Source organism: Danio rerio, chromosome 4 (genome assembly GCF_049306965.1).
Source record: "Danio rerio strain Tuebingen ecotype United States chromosome 4, GRCz12tu, whole genome shotgun sequence".
Classification (NCBI taxonomy): domain Eukaryota; kingdom Metazoa; phylum Chordata; class Actinopteri; order Cypriniformes; family Danionidae; genus Danio; species Danio rerio.
Window position 1 is genome coordinate 55849036 of NC_133179.1, and position 25416 is coordinate 55874451.

Genomic DNA, 25416 nt, shown 5'->3' on the forward strand with positions numbered 1-25416 from the left:
TGAAGTTTCATTTCATCCCGGTTTGCCTTTATCTCATTAATGCCTTTGCTAAATGTTTTACTAAAATAAATGTTAAGTAAGTGTTAGATGTAATTTCAAATGAACTAAAACAAATTAAAACTGAAATTTAAGTGTCCTCTTAACCCTGTTATGGTCTTAAACCCGTCACTGTATTCTCCACCCTGTGAGATTCATATTTTTAAAGGAAAACAATTAAATATAGAAAAAAATATTGCTGAGAACCAACTAGCATGTTAAGGCCTAACATTGTAATTATGTGGGTGGGGTAAGACATCTAAATGTAAAACTTTTTAAAAATTAAGAGACCACAGAATGCACAAGTATGTATAATTGTAACTTAAATCACATATGAATCTAAAACTCATTAAAAATGTGATATTTTAGCCATTAAACTGATTTGAGGGACATGTGAGCAACAGGGAAATGTTGGTTTTATAGCAAAAGCTTTGTAAAATACTATTATTACCAACTCAGTTTAGTCTATTACAGGGTTGAGAATAATGGCTGCCCAATTAAGAATAAAAGAGAAAATAATTTAAAGGCTTTAATGCCCGAGGTGGGAAAAACATGATGTTTTGAAAGTTTAAATTGTGCCTTATTATGTAGGCTATATTTAAAAATATAATCAGTACACTTTTAAAAATATGTTACTACAAGATATGAAAACTGCGGCACAGCACACTACAAGATACTATCAAGATTGTTGTGCCTGATGGAGCACATCACCTGACTGCAGAATAACTCTGCTTTTTATTATAGGCTTGCTTACAAATATCTGACCAACTGCCAGAGCGAACAGCCTGCAGAATGAAGAGAAAAGCTGCTTGTTGAAGAGAGCACATCATGTCCAAACAAATGTCTAATATTATGATTATTATTATTATTATTACGGATCAGAGAGGTGACAAAGGCAGATTAACAGAAATAACGGACATTTCATGATACTTTAGGGGGGAAACCAGTGTGGAGAGTTTTGTATAAACCAACTTTGACAAAATGTGTTGGGGATTTACAATGGAGGATTCTGCAGGGGATTGTGGCAGTGAATGATTTCATACGTGTTGTTCACTCTAGTGTCCATGACGAGTGTCTCTTCTGTGGACATAGAGAGACTGTACACGTTTAACACAATAGTTTGATATGTTGAGCAGAGTTTTCCTGAAATGTGGAGAGAATTTGACTCAATGTAAGTTTCTTCTGGAGCTGGCTATAGTCAGAAACACAAACTGAAATAGCAGTTCATTCACTGTTTAGTTGCTCAAGCAAAACTTGCTCTACTTATCACAAGAAGAAACTAAATAGATGATGTACATCACAGGTGTCAAACTCAGTTCCAAAAGGACCGCAGCTCTGCACAGTTTAGTTCCAACCCTAATTAAACACACCTGATCAAACTAATTGAGTCCTTCAGGCTTGTTTGAACCCTACAGGTAAGTGTGTTGGAGCAGGGTTGGAACTAAACTGTGCAGGGCTTCGGCCCTCCAGCAATTGAGTTTGACACCCCTGATGTACATGGTCAAGAGATTGAGAGTTTTAAAGCGTTCTTGAGGTCCAGAATTAAAATAGATTTAAAGTATTACAAGGCCATAAATGATGCTGAAACCTTTGAACAACAGTGCTGTTATAAGGACGCTGTCTGCAGTGTGGAGGTAGGAGAGCTGCTGTTACATCTGATGTGGAGTTACAATGTGTCAAAAAAAAATGATGTAAGAAAGTATTTTTGTAGAAAAAAAAATCCCACACAGACAAAAATACACTCATGCACACACTCAAACACGCACACACATGCTCTTTCACACATACACAAACAAACACTCTCTCTCTCTCTCTCTCTCTCTCTCTCACACACATACACACACTGCTACTGACTGCTCCTTCTCAGTCTTCAGCACAGTTTCACTGATGATTGACACCAAACAGTAAACCCAGGATAGAGCGGCTCAGTGAATGTGGTCTGGACTGAGTGGATGAGGCTCATTGTGTCTCTATAGATGTTGTAGAAGATCAGAGTTCCTGCACTGTGATCCACAAACACTCCTATTCTCCTGCTGAGCGGCTTCACTGGGAGATCAGTGCGTGTGTCATTTTGCCAGAATATGAAACTGGAGGAAGAGCAGCGCAAACTCCAGGACTGAGCATTACATCCGAACAAACACTCAGGATCTACTCCCTTCCTCCTGATGCTCTTATATGACACTGATATCCACACATCATCTCCACTCCAGTCAATCTCCCAATAACAGCGTCCACACACACTCTCTCTGCACAACACCTGAGAATAAATACCATCAAATCTGTCTGGATGATCAGGATACCGCTGATACTCTCTCACACGCTTCACCTCTCTGTTCTCCTCAGACAGAATGAGAAAAGCATATGTTGTGTTTGGATCCAGAGTGAGGAAACAGGCATCTGAACACAAGAACACACACATGTATAACCACAGCTCTGTGTGTGTGTGTGTGTGTGTGTGTGTGAGAGAGAGATAGAGAGAGAGTGTATGTGTGTTTGTGTGTGGGAGAAAGAAAGTGTGTGTGTGTGTGAGAGAGAGTGTGTGTGTGTGATTGAGAGAGACAGAGTGTGTGTGTGGGTGAAAGAGAGAGAGTGTGTGTGTGATAGAGAGAGTGTGTGTGTGTGTGTGTGTGATTGAGAGAGAGAGAGAGAGTGTGTTTGTGTGTGTGTATGTGTGTGTGTAGTCCTACATTTGTGCAGTCCTGCTGTAATCCTCTTGTGTCCTCCATGATCCAGACTGTAAACACACACAGATGGAGAGAATGAGCTGTTTAGTTTCCCCCTCAGCTAATAAGCTAAAGCTAGCACTGAGCTGCTCAGCTACACGCTCCAAACTCTTGAGCTAAAACACACAACACTTGTTGGTTCAGCCAGGATGCACAATGAATGTAACACAGTGCATTCTTTTCCTCTACTGTTGGTGAAGCGAGCGCAGATACTGCTCATGTTGATGGAGACACCCTGCTGCAACATTCATTTATTACAGTTGTTGGAACTCTATGCAAAGGATGTTGCAGATCTCAAAACCAGTTCGAATAAGGCTCGGAAACTGGTAGCCAAATTTTCTGTAGTCATTGAACCAGCTTGAGGGCTTAAACCATCATGATAACAAAGCACTAATTGATTTTGGGCTACTCTGACCAGCACTTCGGCCACAGTTGTTCCAAGTACCCTTCAGCGAAATTAGTAAACGATTTAAATTGAACAAAGGGGCTTTAAAGGATTTTCAGCGTAAACCGCCTCACGAGACTTTTGAATGACTCCCAGTCATGCGTTAGTAATGTGGTACATCCTGCCAGATGACAATTTTGTAGAGACAAAGAGAAATGAATGCATGTGAATGCAAGACAATCTCTTAAAATGTTAGAACTAAGGCAGATGTATCTTTGAATAATATGCCATAATGTTCCTCATATGCTGTTTATTCCAACCAACCAGGTTAATCAATGTGTTGTTTTAACCCTTAAAGCAGATTAAAATGATCTGTATGTGTCTAAAATGTATGTCTGGTATTGAATGAAAGCTAGTAACATTTGCAATCTGTTGGTGTAAATGAAAAACTAGTAGTACAAACAGTATTCATCTTGTAACATTTGATGTAAGATCATTTCAATCTTGCAAGAGTTCTTCCATATGAAATCAATATGCAGTCTGTTAATGATTGAACCTTCCTATGTCAGTATGGGGCATGGCCCCGCCCTTCGTTGCAACTGCTCATTGGCAGACAGTGCCATGGGGGCGGACCGAACCAGGTCACTTTAAACTCCCTGCAACAAAGAAACTTTGCTTTTTGCATTAGCTGGCTTGCGCATGCTTTAGCTCTCTGCCCCCTCTCACCTGCCCGATTGGGTCACCACAAACTTCTCTTAAGTTTCAGGATCGCCGAAGCTGCACAAACTTCCACAAACTGACTCTCAGCGGTCTGTCACTAGGTGGTGACCCAGGACAACAGCCATTCATGAGCATGAACTGCCTTTGGGTGTGTGTGTGTGTGTGTGTGTGTGTGTGTGTGTGTTTGTTTGTTGTTTGTTTATTACATAGTTAGTTTATGTATCGTAGTGTAGCTCAATAAATCTTTGTTCTCATTTTGTAAGAACTGTGTTCTTGTTTTTGTGCTTCTAAGTCATTGCCTAGAGCTGTAGATCTTGTTACCTTGCTAAAAGTTAACCCAATACTGTGTTATGTTATTATCGTTGGCCACGTAAATAATATTAACAAGATTGGTAAGATACGTCTTCTGTTTGCGGGACAAATTGTAGATAAAGTGTGAATCTTTTAATCTGATTCAGTCTCAATTGAGTCGAATCAATGGTTCGAATCTTCAGGATCCGATTCATTGAAATGAGCTAATAATCCCTGATCAATCTTAAAACGTGGGTTAAACCCCTAGACAGAGATCACACTTAGCTTTGCCATCGTTATTCAGCACATGCAGCCTTTGAGCACATGTTGCAGTCCATCTCTAAACTATGTTCAGATTATTAAAGCTGCTCGCCAGCGCCCAAGTTCCTGACAGATTAGCAAGTGAAAAATACACATGTGTGCACAGAGAAGAGGAATCCAGATGTTGATTTTAGAACAAGAGTCTGAACATTAATCCAAGTGTCTGATTCCAGAATCTGAATCCATCTTCAATCCCCAACCCTATTCCTGACCTGATATTGTAGGATTCTTCAGCAGAAATGGAGGAAGAAGTTTCTCTGTTCAGCTCAAATGCTGAAACTGTACAGTGTGTCCCGCTTAATGTCACTGTAACTGAGCCAATACACTCCAACATTTACAGAGGAGATTCATTTCACACTCAATGATTTGCTCTTCATAGACATGACTGTAATACTCTACAAGCTGTATCTTCTGTCTGTCCTCACCCCATAACCCTCACAGAAAACTGAAGCTGATCACAAAAGAGCTTTCTAGTGTCTTTTTAAAGCCATTTAGTGTAAAAGTAAAAGGCCAGTGCTGCTCCACATACTTGAGTTTGTCCAGTGTGTAGTTTGGATCCTCCAGTTGTTCAGAGAGCAGCTTGACTCCTGAATCTCCTGGATGATTGTAGCTCAGATCCAGCTCTCTCAGGTGTGAGGGGTTTGAAGTCAGAGCTGAAGACAGAAAACCACAGCCTTCCTCTGTCACCATACAGCCAGACAATCTACAAACACAGCAATAGTCCACATCACACAGTTGGACAATCACACATCACGCCATTGCCAGCCTGCACACACACATTATCGTGTGTGTTAAATGCAAAAGTACCACAAGCCTGCGTTTGAGTAAAGATCCCGGTCGTTAGATCCCACCCTGTGGGCTGGCTGTCTCTTCCGTGTTAATGAATGAGACTTTAGCCCAAATAATCCAGAGTAGTCCCGAAAGATGGTTTTGATCAATTAAAGCACTGATTATCGTGCTGATATAGGTGCAGATCTTTAATTTTGTAAAGAGTTTGTTTTTAGCAGTAATTTAATGCTGGGAATTTCATCGTTTATTGTTTACTGATACACGCCTAACCACCCAGATAGCAAAATACACTCGGGCCAGTTCCGGCTAGATTCTCGCCTGCCAGATACTTACCTCGACTCTGACAGTAGTCTACTTTGCTGCCCGAGTCAATCGGGTCCAGATGCGGTGGCCGTTAGCGAGCCGACACTGCCGTATCCGAGCCAGAATTGGCCTGTGATTATGTGCGCTGCGGCCCGAAGCTGGCGCAACTGAATCTTCATTTTATAAAACCTCACCTTTATTACCATTATTACAACCATTTGAGTTGATATAACAGCAAACTCAGGCTACTATGTAAACGCAAAGTGTAGGCATTGAGCTTGACCTTTGAATTAAATGCAAACAGCGCCTACACACACACACACATACATATATATATATATATATATATATATATATATATATATATATATATATATATATATATATATATATATATATATATATATATATTAGTGCTGTCAATCAATTAAAAAAATTAACTAATTAATCACACTTTTTAAAAATGTAATCACGATTAATCGCATTTAAATAACTGAAACTTGTAATTTTGGCCATTCAAATCTAAAATTAATGTAAACGCAAGACAAAAAATATTTAAATTCAAAATATAATTGTTTAATAGAACTTTTGTTTAACTTGTGACAGATTTCTTCATGTAAAGAACATACCCACAATAAACCATCAAGATCATGGCTTGACAGCCATATTTATTACAGAAATGTCACATGCCATATTTATTACTGGTGCAATGTCAATTCTGTCTCTGTCAAGGACAGAGTATCAGTATTTTAAATGGGATTAATCGCAATTAATATTTTTTTAAAGTGCGATTAATTAGTTAAATTTTTTTATTGATTGACAGCACTAGTTAGAATCCTTGTGAAATACAGCCATACTTTAGAACGCTTAGTTTAAGCAAATTTGATGAACGCTGCGATCATGCGTGTTGAATCTGAAGGGAGTCGCTTTGCCTGCCCTGTCCTGCACGCGATGTATGCGTCTGTCTGTGTGTCTGTGCGCACACACGCATGTGTTTCTTAGCAACAAACCTGCATAAACGTCTGTAGCAACTAAATCAAAAAGATTGCGTTGCATTGCACTTTCAGCTCACAACATACAAAAGAAAAGGTCCACATTGTATATATGTGGCCTGCGGCCTCGTGCCATCGCACGCCTCCCACCAGTGCCGATATACAGCCATATCGCCATGCTACGAGTGTGATATTGCTTATATATATAAATATAAATATACTAGTGCTGTCTATCGATTAAATAAACTAACTAATCAATCACACTTTTTAATCACATTAAAAGACTGAAATTTGTAATTTTGGCTATTCAAATGTAAAATTAATGTTAACGCAAGACAAAAACTATTTTCAATTCAAAATATAATTGTTTATTAGAATTTTTGTTCAACTTGTAACAGATTTCTTCCTGTAAACAACATACCCACAATAAACCATCAAGATCCTGGCTTGACAGCCATACTTATTACAGAAATAAAAACACAGGCATGTTAATGACATTTGAATTTCAAAACAATCAATGCCAATAAAGAAAAAAATGATTTCCAAGTTGGATTCTAAGTGGACTGAAATAAAAAACCAAAATACAGGCATTACAGATATGGAAAACTATAATAACAAAGTATTGAATACAAACAATTGCACTCATTGTAAAGTTGTATTGCTGTGAGTTGAGAATGTTTAAGTAGAAACAATTTTGCTTAGTCCTAATTTACATTCAGACATTTGCTAAAACAATCCAGTATGGTGACATTATCGGGGGAGAATGTGGACCTTTTCTTTTGCATGTTGTGAGCTGAAAGTGCAATGCAACCCAAACTTTTTGATTTAGTTGATACAGACAATTATGCAGGTTTGTTGCTAAGAAACACGCGTGTGTGCGCACAGAAACGCGTGCACACACACACCGCGCGCAGGACAGGGCAGGCAAAGCGACTCCCTTCAGATTCAACACGCATGATCGCAGCGTTCATCAAATTTGCTAAAACTAAGCGTTCTAAAGTATGGCTGTATTTCACAAGGATTCTAACTAGTGCTGTCAATCAATAAAAAAAATGTAACTAATTAATCGCACTTTTAAAAAATATTAATCGCGATTAATCACATTTAAAATACTGAAACATGTCATTTTGGCTATTCAACTGTAAAATTTATGTAAACGCTAGACAAAATTTATTGAAATTCGAAATATAATTGTTTATTCAATTTTTTGTTGCACAGAGACTCAATAAAATCATATTATGGTTTGAGGTTCCTAAAGGTGGCTTATTTAAAGATTTGTATGCCCCTTTAATCGGCCCAAAGCATAAGTCCAAAATTTTATCCTTGCGCGTTTACGGGCAAGTTACATACTGGTTGAAGTGGCTCAGCGATTTCTCCAATCTACAATTATTAAAATCTCTAAGGATAAAACTAGGTGCATCAGGAGACACAGACTGTAGTTTGTACAAAACGCATTCTATCTCCTTTTGCCGCACTATCCTCATTTGCACGAGGGTGGATGTAAACAACTGTGACAAACAACTGTGGGAACTCGCGAGGGAAATACTGAGGTCGCAATGCCACAGACAACGGTTCAATAGTGTGTGTGTGTGTGTGTGTGTGTGTGTATGTGTTTTTACAAGAAACTGCAAACTGAACAAAAAGCAGAGCATGTCTAAACTTTACCAGGGCACAAAAATATAAATATAATAATATAAAATATGAATAAATAATCCTCAAAATAAACTGATTCCTTTAACTTTAAGTCATATTTGGGTATATTGAAAAAAGAGAAGCTCTGAAAAGTGCAACATTACGGTTTACTCAGTAATGCTTTTAAATTTATTTTTATAAACCTACATTAGTATAGTTACAATTGAAATCACATCCCTGTAAGTGTAAACGGGGCTCCATATTCGGTAACCCAATATGAAACTGTATCTGTTTAGTGTAATATAATTTACCTCAGTGTCTCCAGTTTACAGTTTGGACTCTTCAGTCCATCAGATAGAAGCTTCACTCCTGAATCCTGCAGGTCATTGTTACTCAGGTCCAGCTCTCTCAGCACACAGTTTGAGGATTGTAGAGCTGAAGACAAACTCTCACAGGACTGAACAGTGAGATTACACATGACCAATCTGAGAAAGAAGAACACAGATTACATTAACAGTGTGATTTTAGTAATTCATCTGATGTAAAAAACTAACTATGAGGTTAATAATATGACAAAACTATTTGATTTTGTGCTATTTAGAATGATTGATATTGTTATTTAATAAAACTGAATATTAAATGCCAACTAATATATTCTTTAATATTTTGAAATGTTAAGAAAACTGCTAAATGTCAGCTTAGACACAAGGACCATGAGGCTTTTTATATTTATGTACATGCAAAATGCAAATGATCAGAGCCTGTCAAACCTGCTGCAGGGTCCAGACACCTCCTCAGACATTATCCACATTGCTTCTGTTGTTTCTGTTTTTTGGTCAGAATGACCAAAACATCTGACAAAATACTGAATATATCTTTCCAATAAACCAATCCAAAGATAAACTATAAATTTGTTTAAATAAAATATAAATAAAGATTTCAGATGTAATTAATTAAAATTATCTTTAACATAAACTGATTTCCTGAACTGTATTAGAAAAACTTTAATTTGAGAAGCAGCATTTTGCAGTTTATCCACTAATGCTCTTAAATATATCTGGACATTTCCATCTAAATCAAAACACTTTTTGTTGCTGTTGAGTGTAAAATCATTTACCTCAGTGTGTTCAGTTTACAGTGTTGACTCTTCAGTCCATCAGAGAGAAGCTTCACTCCTGAATCCTGCAGGTCATTGTTACTCAGGTCCAGCTCTCTCAGGACACAGTTTGAGGATTGTAGAGCTGAATACAAACTCTCACAATTCTGAACAGTGAGTTTACACATCACCAGTCTGAAAATAATAATAATAATAAAAATTACACTTAATTTTTTTTGTAATTTGTTTAATGTAATAAATAATTACAATCAATCAATCAAGTGTTTGAACTCAGACCTCAGTGTCTCCAGTTTACAGTTCACAGTCTTCAGTCCATCAGAGAGCTTCTTCACTCCTGAATCCAGCAGGTCATTGTTACTCAGGTCCAGCTCTCTCAGCACACAGTTTGAGGATTGTAGAGCTGAAGACAAACTCTCACAAGACTGAGCGGTGAGATTACAGCACTGTAGTCTGTGTAGAGGACAAAAAGTTCATTGTTTAATTTTGTGTGAGTGTGCATGTAATTATTGAAGTGCCTATTAGGAGTGATTACTTCTCTGAATGTCTTTAATGGTCCTAACAACACACATAGGAGCACTGGAAACACTGAACACAGGGCTCTGGCTTTCACTTTCTGAGTCCAAATAAATACATGATATCAGTGATTTTGATAGAGGGAACTCTCTGCTCAAAGCGTGTAAGTTAAAAAGTGGGTTACACAAGATGGATGCCATGACCCCAGCTATTATGGTGGCCACATCAGGGCCTCCAGCTATTGAGGATCTATGGCCAAAAACCTCTACAAAAAGTGGGCTTCTGCAACATCTAAATCATCATGGAGGGTTTTACCAGCTCCACTAAAGCTCTGTCCTCCAGCTGTTTATCCTTATCTACAGGATCTGCTCAGGTTTACTGTCCAGTAGTCCCTGCCTTGGCTTTGCCCTCCTCCCTGTCCACCTGCCTTATCCTGTACCCTGTCATGGTTTCATTAACCTGCCTCTCGCCCATCACCCTTCTCCACTGTAACACCTCCAGCTGGCTGAACTCATTCTTGTTTAGTTTATTCCTGTGAGAATCATAATCATCATTAGCATTTGCTATTTTCTGACTTCACAATATATAACAAAAAAAGCAAAAATAAGAATAATAAAAGAATCACTAGATTTAAAGAAGAATACAGGAGAGCAACTAACCAGCTTTATAGTAAACACTACTACACTAGTGGACTACTTTAATCAGAAGGCAATGACAGTTTTATCAGGGACACAGATGACTGTCACCTGATCATTATCAGCATAGAGAAGGTCAAAATAGATGGAATGAAGAAAACAACATCAGTGAGATCATTCCACTCTAACCAGAACCGACTCAATTTCCACACACACAAAACTAATACAACACATACAAATTCACAAGTCCAACATGAATCAATGATAATTTCAGCAGAAATTACACTTAAGAGCAATATTATAACTAGTATAAAAAGTTTGCTCATACTTGACTTTACATCTGAAACATGAAATATTCACACTAAATAAACAAAAAATAAAATGCATTACAGCATATGCTCGTTACTTTATCATAATTTTTTTTTTTTTGCACAATGTAAAAGTCATTTGTGGCAGCATTTATTTTAGGTAAACTTTCTTTTATTTTACCTCAGTGTCTCCAGTTTACAGTTTGGACTCTTCAGCCTATCAGAGAGAAGCTTCACTGAATCCTGCAGGTCAATGTTACTCAGGTCCAGCTCTCTCAGCACACAGTTTGAGGATTGTAGAGCTGAAAACAAACTCTCACAATGCTGAACATCGAGATAACTCCACTGTAGCCTGTGTAGAGGACAAAGAACAACAAAATCAGCAGTAAGAAATGAGCAGTGTTGAGTGTTCATGAGTCCAGTCTACAGTGATAAAATCAACACTGGAAATAAACTAATAAGTATACATTGATCAATCAATGAATACTCACAGAGCTCTTCTGCAGTTTCTCACAGCTGGTATCAGTCTCCATCTTCCCATATCTGATGTGTTCAATTTATTAAAGTCTAACTCATCCAGCGGCTCCTCTGACATCTCAATCATGTAGGAGATTGTTGAGCAGTGAGCAAGAGAGAGATACTCCTCTGAGTGTTTGTCTGATTTCACAAACTCCTGAACCTCTCTGGCCAGAGTCTGATCTTTCACCTCCAGCAGACAGAGGAACAGATTGATGGATCTTTCAGCTGAGAGATCCTCATTTGTCTTGATCATGTCTTTAATGTCCTGTGTAATTATCCTGATGCTCTCTGAGCTCTCCTCTGTGTGTGTCAGCAGATCCTGGAAGAGTCTCTGATTAGACTCCAGTGAGACGCCCAGCAGGAACCACAGGAACAGATCCAGATGACCATTACTACTCCTGACAGCTTTATATGATGCTAAACTGAGCAGATCATACAGAGAGATCTCAGAGCTGGACTGTAAAAATTGAACATCTTCATATTCATTACCATCTGACACATCTTCATCATCTGAATATTTACTCTCATAAAGCAACATCAGTGGTTCTCTTTTATCTGTTAAATAGCAGTGAAACACAAAGAAAGCAGCCAGAAACTCCTGAAAGCTGAGATGGATGAAGCTGTAGACTTTCCTCTGATGAATCACAGATTCCTCCTTAAAGATCTCAGAAAAGATCCCAGAACACACTGAGGCGTCAGTGACATCTATGCCGCTCTCAATCAGGTCCTCCTCATAGAACATCACATTGCCCTTCATCAGCTGTCTGAAAGCCACTTCAGCAAGTTTGAGGATCTCTCCTCTGTTGGACTGCAGGAGTTTCTCTGGATCTCTCTCTTCATACTTCTGCTTCCTCGTGTTGATCTAAATCAGCAGGAAGTGGATGTACATCTCAGTCAGAGTTTGAGGGATTTCTGCACTCACATCTTCTTCCAGGAGCTTCTGAAGCACAGTGGTGGAGATCCAGCAGAAGACGGGTATGTGGCACATGATCTGGAGGCTTCTTGCTCTTCTGATGTGGGAGATGATTCTGCTGGCTTGATGCTCGTCGCTGATTCTCTTCCTGAAATATTCCTCCTTCTGAGGCTCAGTGAATCCCTGAATCTCTGTCAGACGGTTGATGTATTTGGAGGGGATCTGATGGGCTGCTGCTGGTCTGGAGGTGATCCAGATGAGAGCAGAGGGAAGCAGATCTCCTTTCAGGAGGCTCCACATCAACACAGCCACTGATGAAGATTCAGTCACAGCACAAACTTTCTCCTCATCTGAAAAGTTGAGTGTGATTCTGCTTTCATCCAGACCATCAAAGATGAACACAACTCTACACTGCTCATAAATCTTGGGCTCCAGATCTTCAAGTTCAGGATGAAAGTCCAGCAGAAGTCTGTGAAGACTGTAATGATGATCTCTGATCAAGTTCAGCTCTCGAAATGGAAGCACAAACATGAAATCTACATCCTGATGGTCTTTTCCCTCAGCCCAGTCCAGGATGAACTTCTGCACAGAGTCGGTTTTCCCGATTCCAGCGATGCCTTTAGTGAGAACAGTCTTGATCTGGGCTTTCTCCTTCTTGATCTTCTCCTCATGTCCTGCTTCAGCTGAGGCTTTAAAGATGTCATTGCAGTAGACTGGAGTCTGTTGTGAGGGTTTTGTTCTGACTCTTTTCTCTATCTGTAAAATGTCATGCTCTCTATTCACTCCTTCACTCTCTCCTTCTATGATGTAGAGCTGTGTGTAGATCCTGTTCAGGAGAGTTTGACTGTCTCGATGGTTGACTCCCTCAAATAATCTCTCATACTTGTTCTTCATGCTAGTTTTGTGCTGGTTTTTGGCTCTCTGCAGTTCATCATTTTCTGGTTGGAGTGAATCCTGCTGCAGGTCTCCAGTCTGATCATCTCCATCCACACTGCAGGAACAACAACGACACAAAGAATGAATGAGTATGAGTGTGAAGATCCTTTAGTAAAGCCATGTGTGTTTTCTCTGAAACAGCTTAGACACATTACACAGATTTAATCCAGAAGCAAACTATAGTAATGGAGAAACTGTTCCAGATCAGCAAGAACCGGCCAGTCTTCAAATGTCTCTCATAGCTCTATTGTGAAGCACTTTACACACCACACACTGATCACGTCTAATCCTCAAAACTCTGTAAACATTAACAGTCATTTATTTAATTCAGGATCAGGATTTCAGTAACAACACTGTAACATTGCTCCACTTTATTAATGTAATAAACAGAGAAGATTTAAACACAGTATCATTTAAAACAAGTTTCCTTTTCCATTCACTCTACTAACTCTTATCATTTTGAGTTTCAATACTTTAGTTACTTACTACTACTTCAGTACTTCACTAATGATCAAATGTGAGTGTTACGGTTGCCATATATTTGCAGAATTTTTGCCTTCTGTTTTCTCTCTCTGTTTTGTCTCTCTCGCTTTCTCCCAGCCTGTCATTTCCTTTAGGTCTGCCTTTACGAGAGCTGATTGGTCAGGAGATCAATTGATCATCATTGGGCGCAAGGCGCGGTCATATAAAAGGATGCCAGGAAAAGCAGAGGAAAACGCTTTTCCTTTGATTTTGCTGACATGATTTTGTTTTTTGTTGTTTTTGCTTAACTTTTGTTTCGATAAAATTATTTTGTATTACTTTTGCCCATGTTGGGCTACTTTGTGATATTTGTACATCTTTATTTCGATTGTTTTTGTTTGATACTTTCTGGCCAGCTCTTACCTGACAGTATTGAGAGATTTCAAGTTAACTCATTTCCTCAGAGTAAGGTGGATAGGGAAGATGTTGCACGACTTCAGTTTTGCAAACACGTAGACAATCCATTGTTTAAAACACCAGGTAAGAAGTGATATATATATATATATATATATATATATATATATATATATATATATATATATATATATATATATATTTCTGACATAAAATATATTTTATATATTAAATCCACAACTAATAGAGAGTAAATATAATATCTTGTAAAAAATAATCATATGAAATGTATTGTGTAGACGAAATACCTCCATGATGCAAACAAATCCAGATCTCCAGAAGTGTGCGTGTCCTTCATGATGGATCTGAAAAGTTTGATCTCCAGCAGAAACTCTAGAGGAAACTGATGAACAATCACAGATCTCCAGTCATTGATCAGCCTTCAAAATTCAGCTAAATGCAGGAATAGATCAGCAGCTGAGACACATCACGAGTAAACAAACAAAATAATCACAGCCATCATCCGTTTGATTAGGATTAAAATATAATTATACATACAGATTCACATAAACCTTATGCCAAGTTCAGACTGTATGATTTTAGTCCCGATTTTGGCTCGCCGACAGGTTTTGAGAAATCGCCGACAAATGCGTGAAATCACAGGCAAATCGCTGCTCGTGCACGTGAGTGACAATCACACAGTATGAACTTTCAAAGACGCGATCTAAGAGAATCGATGAGTCACCGATGCCTGTGAGATATTTGGCGTGCTAAATATCTGGAGCTGTCGGCGATTCAAATCATGCCGTGTGAATTGAGTTTTGACTGAAAATAACATCAGCGATCGCCTACAGCCAATGAGAGAGCAGCTTTCACTTGTGTGTGCGTGTGTGTATACCTGCTGCAGGCCAGCGGGAGGCTGGGGGAGAAGTTAAAAGCGCTCTTTTTCGGTTTATTTGGACCCACAAAATGGAGGAAAAACTAATGGAGGTTTGACAGGACTCAGGAGCAACCGTGTCTGTTTGACGTTTCATACAGAAAGAAATTAGTTTATTATCAACGTTGAGGAGAAATGGCTAATTCCCTTTAAACCCAGGTGAGCAAACATGTGCATGTTCTACCCCATTAAAGGCTTCTTTCTCATTATGTAGTAACAAAATGTATGTATAACAAAAGATATACTACATGTTTTTGGCTGTGAGACATAGTTTGGATGGAGTTGTCGGCGATTCTTCCAATAGTAAAATCTTGCAACGTGAAAGCCCCTGTCGCTGATCCATCTTGCAGTGTAAACAAAGCAGCGACGAAACGCTAGCCCAGATAGTCATGCAGTGTGAAAACATCTGTGACATGACTACTTTGAAAATCATGCAGTCTGATCTCGGCATAACAATCACACAATATGAACTATCAAAGATGCCATCTGAGAGAATCGCTAATGAATCACAGTGAGATATTTGGCATGCTGAATATTTGGAGCTGTCATGCCAGGTGAAATGACTTTCAACTGAAAATTACATCAGAGAGAAGTTAAATGCGCTCATTTTCAGTTTATTTGGACCCAAGAAATGTAGGAAAAACGAATGTAAATTTGGCAGGAGCACCTGTGTCTGTTTGACGTGTCATGTAAGCAATGTTACAATCCGGTCAAAAAAAAAAATTGAGGATAAATTGCTAATTCCCCTCAAATCCAGGTGAACAAATATGTAGATTTATTGTATTATGCTTTTACTCCTTGTGTAGTTAATAACAAAATATATACTACGTGTTTTTGGTTGTTTTGGTTTAAACAAAGTTGTCTGTGATACAGTGTGAAAGCCCCTGTCCATAGGGCAGTGTAAACAAAGCAGCAACAAAACGCTAGCCCAGACTGTCATGCAGTGTGAAAACAATAGAGGTAAAGTTGGTTTTATATTTGCATATTCGGACTTTGCCCTTAATAATATAATTTCATGAAATAATTATTTGGAAACTCTAAACAGCGAAATCATATTAGCAGCCAATGACATCAAAGTACAACATTGTTCACAAATAATCAGTGTAATGTTGTTTTCAAGTCATACTTGCATGCTAATTCCGATCGAATATTCAAAGTAACATGGTAAACAATATAGAGACTTCTAAATAAACAAATATGCAAATATAAAACTAACTTTACCTCTATGTAAAAACATTGGTGACTTGACTACTTTGAAAATTATGCCGTGAACTCAGCATTACAGGTTTTGTTTTGGACATTAAAGATATAAAGCTATTCCAAGTTGGTAAATGATGGATTATGTCTGTTTAAAACTGTGACAAGCACTTTCACTTTCGTTTCTGAAGGGTGATGTTTTGCCGAAAACTGTGACCAGGGGGCGCTGTTCTGTGAAATACTCTCTCGGGAACGCCCAGGTCGCTCATGCACGCGATCGTTAACGCGCACTCGCGCAGATAAGTAATCCACGTCGAGCAGTGCTGTAAAGCATGTAAAATGCCAGATTCAGCAAACATGTTCATACTGAAAAACATATGAAATATATTGGAGAACTTTGATTTACTGAACTATGACTCCTGATCACAGATTTCATCTCAATGGTCACACCCTATACTTTACAGTCTACGGTCACACGAGTTCAGTAAAAACATCCGTCGCAAACACTCTGAAAAGAGTAGAAAGGGACATGCGGGGGCCAAAAGTACATGTGGGATTTACATTCAATCAAATGACATGCAGACGGTTACATGCATGACTTTACCTAAAGCAGTATTAACGCTGGATGTGGAGCAGAAAGTTTAGACGCTACGCACCACTTCTTCTTCTGGCTGTGCGTTGAGTCAGAGAGCAGAGTAAAACTGCACACCGCCACCTGCTGTATTGGAGAGAATAACATCCTTCAATGTGGATTTCCCTGAATATAAAATGACTGCTTTCACTGCCTTCTTAAATTACCTAAGGTATTTCAGTTCCTACATAATGTAAGGATACATTTATTGAGTTTATACTTTCCTTGTGTTTTCTTCATTTTTTTTCTGCAGGAACCTGCTGGTATCCTGTAGGAATTATGAAATCCTGCAGGACAAAATGTCAATATGTGCAGGCAACTCTACAGGTTTTAGAATCATGCAGTACTTTTTACAGGAATCCTGAAGGATTTATTTTTCCAGCTGCAGTACTGCTGCAGTACTGCAGGAATTATAAAATCCTGTAGGACACATTGACGATATGTGCAGGAATTTCTTACAGGTTTCACAGTGGATCCAAGCAAGTGACAAATCCTGCAGGATTTTATAATTCCTGCAGGAGTTATTTGCTGTAATTGGAATGAAAGAAAGGAATTCTGTCACTTGCTGTTAGCAATACAGTATGAGTTCTAAAAGATAAACAAAACAACAAACATACAAAAACTTAATAAATACAGAAATAAATAAAAGTATGTGAATAGATTATAGACAATTATAAAAATCAACCATTACACCATGTAGGGTCCAGCCAGTTAGTCCAATGACGGTATCCAATGGTGGATGAAGGTTCACTGCATGTTCGGTCTTTCCAGTGCACAATGTTGATTTATGTTAAACTTAACTCATATCTGACTCCAATTTTAGTATGACATGGTTTAGAATATTAATATGTTTATCCTCGTTTTATCTGACTCCAATTATAAAACATTGAGAAGGTTATTTTGTTTCCTTTCACATTATTTTAGATTATGATTGAATATTCTTTTGATTTGTTATTATACCTTATTCTCATTTACTCAGATTCCGATAGCATCTCGAGTCTTGCACCGGCCGGGTATACAATCTCTTAATACAAGCTTGTCAGTCTTGGTCATTAAACAGAGGCGATTAACCACTCTCCTAAAAAGGCAGAACACTACTTACTCAATTTAGGAGATTTTTATGTGGTCCCCATGGATCTGTTATCTACTTAATCAAGACAAAGTATTTTAATAATAATCGCGCAGGATTATACGTTTGTAGATGAAGGCCTAAATATCCACATTTAAAGTAGTTTCAACAATATTTTGTTGTTCTAAATAGTTGGCCTTTTACAGTCCAAGTATACATGAAATAATGCCAATTTGTTAGTCGGATCTCTAACAACATTGAATAGCGTGCCACGCTGCTCCGTCTAACATGTTTTAGTCTGTTACTAACCTGTACAGTGGCTTGTAGTGCTATGGACAACAACATTTATCAGTGATAATAACACGAACTCTGTTTGAATCATTCAAAACATAACAATTTATTAGTCAGGTAAATGTATTATGCCAATTCAATCAGTCAATTCATAAACGATCAATACAAAACATCAAATTATCAAAGATAACTCCAAGATGAAAAAGATGCATTCCTAACTTTGAAATATACATAACATGGAGCTAGCCATGTTATGGGCTGATCTGGTTAGGCAGAATCGCCCTGAGTTTTTCTTAGACCTTACCTTAAATAATCCAAGAATTCCCTCAAGGAAGGGGGTGTGAACAAAAGGCATTCACACTTAGTGGCACACCCCTCTCAGTGGTTCAAAAGATGCCTGAAGTTATATATTTATTGTTCTGATTATATCTATTTCTGAGAGAATGAGACCATTGTACCAATCGCACTGAGACATTTCAAATGATATCAAACATGATAGTTAAAGTCAGTTTGGTTAGTCTAAAACATTCAAACATTGAAATGACCATATGCGTGAGTTGGGGGGATGAAGCTGAGTCTCAGCATAGTCAGATGCAAATGCAGCAGGAACTGGTTTTTCACGCATTCCCCCCTGGTGGGTTGTGGAGTCCATTGGCCCTGTCTTCAGCTCGTGTTTTGAATTGTCAAAGATATCAGAATATTTGTAATATTTCAATTCTTACAGATAACCCCCATTTGATCCCGTGGGTCAGATATAAATGTGTCCATGGGGTCACTATGTATCCTTGTTGAGGTCGTTCAGGGGCAATTCAAGACAGTCTCTGCAGCATTTTTCAGTTGTAAGTCGTGTTCAGCAGGTAACTAAACAGGTCCAGGCTCGTTTTCACCTCTTTTGATGAGCCTGACCCGAATGCACTGCTCATTCAGTCCATACAGGCCTTCATAGCTTCCACTGTGTCCTTCCCCTGACAAAAGTGTCCACGTCGTGTGGGCTTCTCATAGTCTGCTTCTTCTGATGAATCTGGTCACCTCCAGATATGCAGACATCGGCATGTGGGGGTCTGCAGTGTGTATACACTGCCTTCTCCCGGACACCTAAACAGCAACTTGATGGCTCAGCGATTGAACAGTTATGAACTTGTGTCATTCTGCATTGGAGAAAGTCATGAGGTTAAGCATAAAATATATGATCAAAACATAAAAGTCAGCAAGTGCGAGTCGTACAACTGGTCTCAGGTCTCTTTCAATCTGTTTAAATGGTCCAATCAAAAACAGATAAGTCTTTGTCAACACTGAGATGGGGTATAATGATAGGGAGAATATTAAATATTCTTGGTTTGGATTACTCAAGGTAAAGCTATCAAAAGGGCAGTGCAACTTATTAAAACAGTATTACAGGCAGTATGCATCATAAAACATATCATCATGACAATACATTCAAATAAATGACATTCATTTTCAAAATGAAAAAACGTGAAGATATTTGTCATACATGATAGTAATCACATTATTTAACCATAATTATGAAGGTATATCTATAATAAGGTGTGTGTTTGTGTGTGTATGTTGTGTGGTGTGTGTGTGTGTGTGTGTGTGTGTGTGTGTGTGTGTTTGTGTTTGTGTGTGTGTGGGGGGGCTTGAACACAATTGATGGTATTTGTCAAATTTAAATGTCCTAGTGATTATAAGAAGTGTCCTCACTTCGGTTTAATTTTAATCACTTTAGCACTTATACCTGTTATTGGTGATAGATTGGAAAACCAGGGGCCCTCTGGTTTGTCAACCATCCTCACAACAGTCAGTGTATCTATCCTTAAATTTATTGGCAAGTTCGCCTCTATTGAAGTTTTATACCATCAATTTGTTGTCAAAGCCATGCAAATGTGTAATTTCTTTTCAGCTGACAGAGGGTGTCAGAGGGTGTTTGTTGTCTCGTCTGTCATCAGATTAATTATTCTGTTCTATGTGTGTGAGGCTAATGTGTTTTGTTTGTATAAACATGGACAAACGATCTTAATTAAGGAGATTTGACTCCTGGGTCTTTGAAGACTAAGGTGTTATCTATGTGCCTGGGTTTACCTGTGGCTATGTGTCAGTGTAATGCTCCGAACAATGGTAATCAACTTTTATAATTGTGTTGCAAAATTTTGGTCCTGTCTTAGTGTTGTGATGAGTCAGAAGGCATTGAATCCATTTGCAAGCTTTATTAAGAGCACACATACAAACAAACACAAAGGGGCAATCCAGGAGACAGAACGTGGGACAGGCAAAAGTTCAAAGGCAGGCAGATATCTTACTGGTCAGAATAACAGGCTGGAGATCAGGGGCAGGCAGATGTCTTTCGTAATCGTAGAACAAGCACAGGGTCAGAAACACAGATCAGTCCGAAGCAGGGAGTATGGAACGCTCAGAAATGACAGCCAGGCAAATCAAGACTTCGCAACGAACCGGAGCGTGAGTGTGGTATATATACACGAGAGCTGATGAGTTGCACCTGGACCGTAATCAGTGCCAGGTAGCAGGGCTTATGGGATTTTGAGTCCGTGAGTCGAATCAGAATTCTGGCGATGGTTCCCTCTGGTGGTGCACAAGAGGGTTGGCATCGCCCTCATTTACAACAGAACCCCCCTCCTGCGAGCGGCTCCTGAAGCGAGAAGGCACCTGACGCCGGGGTCTACCGCGCTGTCGGGGGGCTGGTTTCTCTGGGAACCTTTGATGAAACTCTTCCGTGAGAGTTGGGTCTAGAATATCTCTAGCATTCACCCAGGACCGTTCCTCTGGACCGTACCCTTCCCAGTCCACCAGATATTGGAGGGCGCCACCCCGACGTCGAGAGTCCAGCACTTCTCGAACGAGGTAAGCTTCCTTGCCCTCGATCATGACAGGTGGAGGGGTCCTGGTTTCCGATTCCTCCTCAACCGCCTCCTCTCGTGGACCACCAGCGGGTTTGAGTAATGACATGTGGAAAGTAGGAGAAATACGATAATGATTAGGCAAGGCTAAGCGAAAAGATACTGGAGTAATCTGGCGTACAATTTTGAATGGCCCTACATACCTGGGACTGAGTTTGCGGCAGGGCAATCTCAGACGAAGGTCTCGTGTCGACAACCACACCCACTGCCCCGGTTGATACGTGGGTCCCTGGCGTCGGTGACGGTTCGCCTGAATCTCTCTCCTCCTGACTGCCCTCATGAGATGTCTGTGAGCCTGGTTCCAGACATCCTCACTCCGCTGCAGCCAATCCGTGACAGCAGGTAACTCAGTGGGTTCTCCGGACCATGGAAACAGGGGTGGTTGGTAGCCAAGAATACATTTGAATGGCGTAATACCCGTGGCTGGCTTTATTAATGAATTTTGTGCATATTCTGCCCACATCAGATAGCGACTCCAGTCGTGCTGTTGCTGATGACAGTAGGAACGTAGAAATCGAATGACTTCTTGATTCATACGTTCAGTTTGGCCGTTGGATTGAGGATGGTACCCTGAGGTGAGACTAACATTAATATTTAGATTTTTACAGAGAGCGGACCATACCCGGGAAGTGAATTGGGATCCCTTGTCTGAGACGATATCATCAGGTAAGCCAAACATTCGAAATACATGATTGCACAGGGCTTCTGCGGTTTCAAAGGCAGAGGGCAATTTGGGCAACGGTATTAGGCGACAAGCCTTGGAGAAACGATCAACCACCGTGAGAATGACTGTGTTGTTCTGGGAGACAGGGAGATCCGTAATGAAGTCCACCGCTATATGGGACCAGGGCCGTTGCGGAACCGGTAGCGGTTGTAACAGGCCAGCAGGGGTTTGGTGAGATGCCTTCGTGCTTTGGCAAATTTTACATTTCTGAACATAATTAATTACATCCTTCGTGAGGGACGGCCACCAGAAACGGGCTTTGACTAACTCCAAAGTTGCAGTGATGCCTGGATGCCCCGAACTGGGAGTGTCATGAATATGGGTCAGTAATCTGGTACGTATGTTATTGGGTACAAAAATCAGGTGATTCGGACAGTCTACTGGAGGGTTGTTTTCTCGGTTGGCCTCTTGGATCTCGGTAAGTATGTCCCACTGTACTGGAGCCACTAGTAAGTTCGTAGGAATAATGGTTTCATCACTAATTGGGGTTTTATCCTCTGATAGCCTGGATAGTGCATCTGCCTTACTGTTTTTACTCCCTGGTCTATAGGTGACAATGAAGTCGAATCTGGTGAAGAACAAAGCCCAACGAGCTTGTCTGGGATTTAGACGTTTGGCTGAGCGAAGATATTCCAGATTCTTGTGGTCAGTTAATATGGTGAATTGCTGACTAGCCCCCTCCAGCCAGTGTCTCCATTCTTCCAGGGCTAATTTCATTGCCAGTAATTCGCGATTTCCCACATCATAGTTTCGTTCTGCGCTGGTCAATTTACGGGAGAAGAAGGCACATGGATACATTTTGGATGGTTGACCCTGACGTTGAGATAACACAGCACCGACTCCTGTGTTGGATGCATCCACTTCCACAATGAAAGGTAGGTCTGGGTTGGGATGACGGAGAATAGGAGCTGTGGTGAATTGAGTCTTCAGATCGCTAAATGCTTGGCGTGCTTCAGAGGACCAGGATAGTTTGTGGGAATTTCGTTTGGTCATGGCTGTTAATGGTGCGGCTATTGAACTAAAGCCTCTGATAAACCGTCTATAGAAGTTGGCAAAACCTAGAAATCGCTGCAACTCCTTGAGATTCTGGGGTAACGGCCATCGTTGAACTGCCTGTACCTTCGTATCATCCATGGTAATCCCTTCTGCACTGATGACGTATCCCAAAAAGGCGATCTGTGTCTGGTGAAATTCACACTTCTCTGATTTGGCGTACAGACGATGTTGAATCATGCGTTGCAACACCATACGTACATGTTCAACATGTTCCTTCATCGTGTTTGAATATATGAGGATGTCGTCGATGTAAATGATGACCCAGCGATCCAGCATATCCCGAAAGATATCGTTCATAAAAGATTGGAACACGGATGGACAGTTTGACAGGCCGAAGGGCATTACCGTGTACTCATAGTGCCCCCTAGTGGTGGAAAACGCGGTCTTCCACTCGTCACCAGCACGGATTCTGACAAGGTTATATGCACTGCGAAGATCAAGCTTGGTATAATATCTAGCCTTTCTTAATTGTTCCAGGGCAGGAGGTACGAGGGGTAATGGATAGCGGAATTTTACGGTGATTTCATTGAGCCCTCGGTAATCAATACAGGGACGTAAACTGCCATCTTTCTTCTTTACAAAGAAGAATCCAGCTGAAGCAGGAGATGTAGAAGGTCGGATGAAACCCTTGGCCAATTCCTCGTCGATATATTCAGACATTGTCTTGTGCTCAGGTTGTGACAGAGGGAATATTCGACCCGTTGGAGGATTTGAACCTGGAATTAACTCAATAGCACAATCACTTGGTCGATGTGGGGGAAGTTGAGTAGCTTTTTGTTTGCTAAAAGCTTCATGTAAGTCATGATACTCAATGGGGATTAGTTCATCAACGAGTTCAGGTAACACATTGGTGGTTCGTAATGGAATTTTGTGAATGGGCTGGATGCACTGTTTCATGCATGACTCACTCCACTGCAATATCTGTCCGTCCCTCCAGGAGATATGAGGATCATGTCGCCTTAACCAGGGCAGTCCCAACACCAGTGGATGATTAACTGAATCAATAATGTAGAATTGCATTTCTTCAATGTGTAGAACACCAACTTGTAACTGTAGCTTATTCGTAATCATACGGATGCGTCCTTCACCCACAGGACGACCGTCTAGTGCTTCCACTGCAAGACAGGAATCATATGAGCTGAGAGATAGTTCGTGACATAAAGCAAATTTCTTAGATATAAAGTTTCCGGCAGATCCAGAGTCGACAAGAGCCGTAGTATTAATCATTCTTTTATTAAATTTAATAATCACAGGAATCAGTACACTAAAAAGTGCAGGAACATGGGAAGGACTCACCGATTGAACTGGTGTCTGAGGTCGTACGCTGCAGGTGGATTTCCTGTGCCCTGATTGACCGCAGTACAGGCATAGATGATTTTGCAATCGATGCATTCTTTCTTCATGGGTGAGACGGGTGAAACCCAGTTGCATGGGTTCATCAGGGGGCGTGTCACTTGAAATATGGAGCTGTGTGCGAGGATTTCTACGGCTGCGAATCAGATGATCAAGACGGATGGTAAGTTCAATGAGTTCGTTCAATTTCTTTCCTTCGTCACGGCAAGCCAATTCAGATTGTAGATTGGTATTCAGACCCCGTCTGAATAGTGTCTTCAGTGTATCCTCAACCCAGTTAGTTTGAGCGGCGAGAGTGCGAAATGACAGGGCGTATTCTGCAGCTGTGTTACGCCCCTGTGTAAGAGAAAGTAACTGCTCACCGGGGCTTCTCCCATCTGCTGGGTGCTCGAACACTTCCCGAAATTGCTTGAGAAAAGTTTCAAATGTGGGATAGTTACATTCCTCCTCCTTCCATATCGCTGTAGCCCATTCCAGCGCTTTCCCCGTTAACAGGTTGCATACAAAAGCCACCCGACTAGAATCAGTGGGATATAATGCAGGTTGTTGGTTAACAAATAGTTTGCATTGCAATAAGAAGCCTTTGCAGCGAGAAGGTGACCCATCAAACTTTTCAGGAAAAGCTAATCGGGGACTTACGGTAGCCGGAGCATTGGAGACATGCGTTGGTTGAGAAGCTGTCATGGTAGCAGGCGGGGTAACTGCAGGATTCGGATGACGGAGTTGCTGCATAGCTCTCACCAGTTCCTCCGTGAGAGAAGTTAGATGGGTGAGTTGTTGATGATGGGTGGCTAACTGAGTGGCTTGAGCGGAAAGTTCAGTCGAGACTTGTGCTAAAGCTGCTGGATTCTGTAGTGGCGAAGTCTTCTGTTGTGATGAGTCAGAAGGCATTGAATCCATTTGCAAGCTTTATTAAGAGCACACATACAAACAAACACAAAGGGACAATCCAGGAGACAGAACGTGGGACAGGCAAAAGTTCAAAGGCAGGCAGATATCTTACTGGTCAGAATAACAGGCTGGAGATCAGGGGCAGGCAGATGTCTTTCGTAATCGTAGAACAAGCACAGGGTCAGAAACACAGATCAGTCCGAAGCAGGGAGTATGGAACGCTCAGAAATGACAGCCAGGCAAATCAAGACTTCGCAACGAACCGGAGCGTGAGTGTGGTATATATACACGAGAGCTGATGAGTTGCACCTGGACCGTAATCAGTGCCAGGTAGCAGGGCTTATGG

At 40.3% G+C, this 25416-nt stretch overlaps 1 protein-coding gene, 1 long non-coding RNA gene and 1 pseudogene across 2 annotated transcripts in view; 1 reads left to right on the plus strand and 2 right to left on the minus strand.

The window, feature by feature from the left end:
* si:ch73-110p20.1 overlaps window positions 1-25416 on the plus strand; it is a 592105-nt gene that overhangs the window by 143625 nt on the left and 423064 nt on the right.
* LOC100535035 (uncharacterized) overlaps window positions 1-25416 on the minus strand; it is a 304783-nt gene that overhangs the window by 73329 nt on the left and 206038 nt on the right. The gene's annotated exons all lie outside the window — the stretch shown is intronic.
* LOC110439396 (NLR family CARD domain-containing protein 3-like) lies at window positions 881-16812 on the minus strand (annotated as a pseudogene).